The 5,000-nt window shown below is 37.0% G+C and overlaps 1 protein-coding gene across 3 annotated transcripts in view; it reads right to left on the bottom strand.

The window, feature by feature from the left end:
* Window positions 1-5,000, bottom strand: part of LMBR1 (limb development membrane protein 1) — a 180,539-nt gene that overhangs the window by 83,550 nt on the left and 91,989 nt on the right. The gene's annotated exons all lie outside the window — the stretch shown is intronic.

Genomic DNA, 5,000 nt, shown 5'->3' on the forward strand with positions numbered 1-5,000 from the left:
AAAGGTACCCATCATTACTATGAGATAATGAATGATTACTATGAGATAAAATGAGACTTGTATTGCAGTTATCTGAACAGTTAATCTTGATGAATTCGTGACACTAGCTTTGATTCTCATCCACCTGCTCAAAACTTCTTATTTCCTATTTTGTTTAAGATTTTTTTTCTTTTTCTTTTTTCCTTTGGCTGTCCTGTCTTAATAATACTCCACCCTCTCTAAAAAGTTGTGTTCCTCAGGACTTTCACCTTTACAACAATCAAGGATACCATTTTCCATTTACGGTAATAATGAATGCTTTCGGTAAGAAGCATAGTGAAAACCTTGGAAACAAGTGAAACTGGTCCCTTGGTTTCAATATGATACAGTGAGTGGTCTTACACAGAACAATATAGTTGATAGACAAATTATCTATTTACCCTCAAGACTTCTGTAAATCTATTAAGCCTGCCTGGCTGTTCCCTGCTAAACTCTACTAACATGTTCAGGGGGTGCTAATTAGCAGTAGTTTTAGCAGCCATTCCCCTTAAAGAATCAGTAAATATAATCACAGAACATAGGAGTTGAGTAGATCTTTGAAAAATCCCTCACTTTTTCTTCCTGTCTTTTACCCCCACTTATTTGTTTGTTAGTTACCAGGCTCTTGGTGATGGCTGAATGAATTAAGAAATGAACAAAAGCAGGAATGTCTCAAGAACTTAGAAGATGTCTGCAGGTTTTAAGTTTCAAAGCTATATTGATTGTACGCTAACATGACTTTGCAAAACTTTAATATGATACTATTTCTTCTGCCATTCTCAAAAACAAAAAGGGCCTAAATTTTAAACTGTTTTTATTTCCTTTCCCAAAAAGTCACGGTGGACAGACAACTAAGAGGTGGCCTTGAAGTCTGGAAAACTTGGGCTCTAGTTCAAATTCTGACACATTAAAGTAATGTGTTCCTAGGAATGTCACTTACTGTTTCAGTGCCTCAGAACAACTGCTGATCTGAATTGCTAGAGGGAGTTTCCTGACTAGGAGTTCCTTAAACCTAAGAACTCACAGGCCAATCCCAGTACAACAAAGAATCTCTCTTTTAAAAAATCAATTTTATTTCACTTTCTCAAAGATCCATATTGTCCCTCCCACCTTGATTTTTACATTCTTAAATACACTGAAAATAAATAAATAATTTCAAAATTAAAAATAAGTTTCATTGTATTTAAAAATGTAAAAATTATTCTTAGCTCACAGACCACATAAAAACATGCAGCTTGGCCAAATTTGGCCCTTAGGCTGTAGATTGCTGATCCTTGATTTAGAGCATTTATAACTTAGATTTCTTCCTCTGAAAACAGCCTTTTCATATCCTTTAACTATTTAACTATTAGGGAATGACTATTATTCTTATAAATTTCAATCAGTTCCCTATACATCTTAGAAATGAGACATTTTTCAGAGAAATTTGCTACCAAGATTTTTTCCTTTTCATTTGCTTCTCTTCTAATTTGAGTTAAATTGGTTTTGTTTGTGAAAAAAACTTTATTTTTATGTGATCAAAATTGTTCACTTTGCCTTCCGTGTTCCTATCTCTTGTTTGGTCATAAACTCTTATCTATAGATGTGATAGATAATTTCTTCCTTACTCCTCTAATTTATGATGTCACCATTTATATCTAAGTCATATATCTACGTAGAGCCTGTCTTGGTATATGATGTGAAATGTTGTTCTGTGTCTAGTTTTGCCAAACTGATTTCCAGTTTTCCCAAGTTTTTGTCAAATAGTGAGTTGTTGCCCCAGTAGTTGGGCTCAGCAAGATCTGAGTTCAAATCCAGCCTCATCCACTTACTATGTGACCCTGGGCAAGTCACTTAACCTCTCTCATCAACCTTTCCTCATCCGCAAAATGAAGATAATATCACCTACCTCCCAGGGTACATGTGAGGTTCAAATGAGATAATATTTATAAAATGCTTAGCACGGTGCCTGGCACACAGCAGACACTATATAAATGTTAACTATTAGGTATTTATCAAACACTAGATTGCTTGCTTCTTTCTGTTGTATACCTAATCTGTTTCAATGAACAACCTTTTCCTTACCCATTCAAAAGAAGGCAAGTCATCAATAATCATAAGACAAAAATGCCCCAAAACATTATTAATAACAGAAATGCACACTTAAAAAAACTTAAAGAGTTCTATATCATACCCCTCAGATTGGCCAAGATGACAAAAAAAGGAAAATTAGAATTGCTGGAGGTACAATGGTAAAGGACAGATACACTAATACAATGTTATTAGAGCTAAGAATTGACTAACCTTCTGGAAAACAATTTTAAACTATACCCCAAAAGTCAGCTAACTGTGAATAACCTTTGACCCAACAATACAACTATTAGTCTTATATTCCAAGCTGAAATCACTACAGTAGTATTCTGTTGTTCTTATTGTAATATTTGTATTCCCAATGCCTAGCACAAGTAGTAGTAGCTTAATAAACACTTGATTCACTGATTGTAAACAAAGTAGTTGGAGAATGGCCATACAAATTATGGTATTTTAATATAATGGATTATTTTTATGAATGACAAACGGGACAGATCCAGAAAAACCTGGGAGGTTCTGAATAGACTGATGCAGAACGAAGTGAGAAGAACCAGAACTACTTATGCAATGATTATAACCTTGTAAAGGAAAACAATTATGAAATACTATTATCAATGTTGTGACCAATCATGATTCCAGAAGACTGATGATGAAATCATCTTCCCACCTCTTTGCAAAGAGGTGATGAACTAGGTAGAGAATAAGATGTATGTTTTTAGACATGGTCAATATATGGATTTTATTTTGCATCACTATGCTTACTCGTTAAAAGGAAAGGCTTTTATTTGGGTAGAGAGAAGTATTGATATTAGGGAGAATATGATAGTGATACTAAAGAAAGAAAAGAAGAATGTTGACGAATTATTTTTTAAAAAGGGAATAGAAGTTCAGAAGACACACACGCAGGGGAATGTTGGAACTACCATATTAAATTTGAAATATATAAAAAATGTAAATGATTTATTGTTTTATATGCAGTCACCTTTTTCTGATCTTTGTATAGAACAACTTTCATAATAATTTTTTTTAAAAAAGGAAATATAGGACACCAAATCCCATGTTAGACTAAGTGAACTCCGAAGGCCCCTTTCAACTCTGATTCTATTTCGTAATACACTAACGTAACATTCCCCTCACTAAACTAAGTTTATCTTAACTACTTCTCATATTATTTTCACTAAATTGATTTGATGGTATCTTTTATGCTCCTAGACCCAGGCAGACCTGCTCATTCGAAACAATGCTTTTCCCAGGTACTGAAATTGCTAGTTAGAGTTATGAACCTCTGCAACTCCACCACTCCTTATTACATCCTCTATTAAAGAACTGACAATAGCTAACCCATGTATTGTCAGGACAACTGGTGATAGCCCAGGATGCAGTGGGAGCCTTGGCCTTTTTAAGCTAAAGCACATAATAAGCTCTTAAATGCTTATGGACTTGACTCTATTTAAATGATCGTCAGATATATTTACTCATCTTTTTCCTTACCTACATTCCCCTATCACCAAATGCCTATTGGGTATCTTAAACTGGATGTCCTACAAACATCTTAAACTCAACATGCCCAAAGCAGAACTCATTATTTTCCCCATAAACTTAGGTTAGCTGTGCCCAGTATGTTGGCACATCCTGAGGCAAACATTTTGACTAGCCTTCCCCCTTCCTTCCAAGTAATATGTGTTCATGATTTGTTATCTTGTCTTTCAAGGAATCTTACATAATTTTGACACATTGACTTCTTGTTGGAAGACAGACCTTAAGGCAGCATTTTGAATGAATGACACATTTATTAATGCTTACTCTGTGGATAGTACCGTGCTAAGCACTGCAGATTCAAATAGAAAAGTAAAAAGTAAAAGAATATCACTACTCTCATAAAGCTCAAATTCTAATAGGGGAGACAACAAACATGGAACGGTTTAGCTGTAAGTCAGATAGAAAGGTCCCATGGTCCTTAGACTTCCTTAGAAATGCCTCTTCTTTAATGTCATTTCTAATAATAAAATGATATGTTTCTCACTTTGAATCACCTGACACTTGTAAGGATTTTGGTGGCAAGAAAGTTCTTTTTGGAGTCTTTAGAAGCTGTAACCAGAGCATTTCCCCAGGATGATGGCTGCCGAAAATGAGGAGGTCATTGCTATGCCAAAGGCTTTTGCGGTCCTGGCCTGTCTCCATCGGAGTATGAAAAAAGATGGTGGTCAAGGTGATGGTGGTAGTGGTTTAACCTGCCTAAGACATGTCAATTCCTGGTTCTCCTTCAAAATGTCTTATTGTTTCAGTTATGCTGGTTTGTCTGCTATGTGGATAATAATGGTTGACATTTGTTGAGTATGACTGGCTCCCTCTCCACAGAACTTGCTTCCTTTGATGATGGCTGTGAGGACTGGGCTGGCAGGGGGGAGCAGAAGGAGCTCTTGTGTTCATTTTACTGTTGGTCACAGTTGATAAGCAGTTGTTAGTATTGGTGTGGAAGGTGGGCCCCTTCTCCACAATGATACCTCCCCACAATAATGACAGTGGAGGTTTAGCTAGAAACAGGTCCAGTTTGAGGAGGCACTGCTTTTGGCTCATGGTCCTAGTCTCTCTCCAACAGAATCCAATAGGAGACAGTGGCCAAGGTAGTGGTGGTGGTGGCAGTGGTTGTGGTGGTGGTGATGGTGGTGGTTCAACATGCTTAACACATGCTGTCTCCTGTCAGTCCCTTGGGAGTCCCACTGCCTCAGCTAGGCTGGCATGCCTGCTATGTGGATGGTAGTTGGTTAGTGGTTGGTGGGAATGACTGGCTCCTTTCCCACCGCTTCCCTCCTGGTTGATGGCAGGAAAGGCTGCACTTGAAGTTGGAACAGTCTGATGGGTCTTGCCACTCTCAGGACTCCAATCCCTACTGCATTCTACTCTGTGGAATC

This window comes from Vombatus ursinus, unplaced genomic scaffold (genome assembly GCF_900497805.2).
Source record: "Vombatus ursinus unplaced genomic scaffold, bare-nosed wombat genome assembly UNPS02014852.1, whole genome shotgun sequence".
Lineage (NCBI taxonomy): Eukaryota > Metazoa > Chordata > Mammalia > Diprotodontia > Vombatidae > Vombatus > Vombatus ursinus.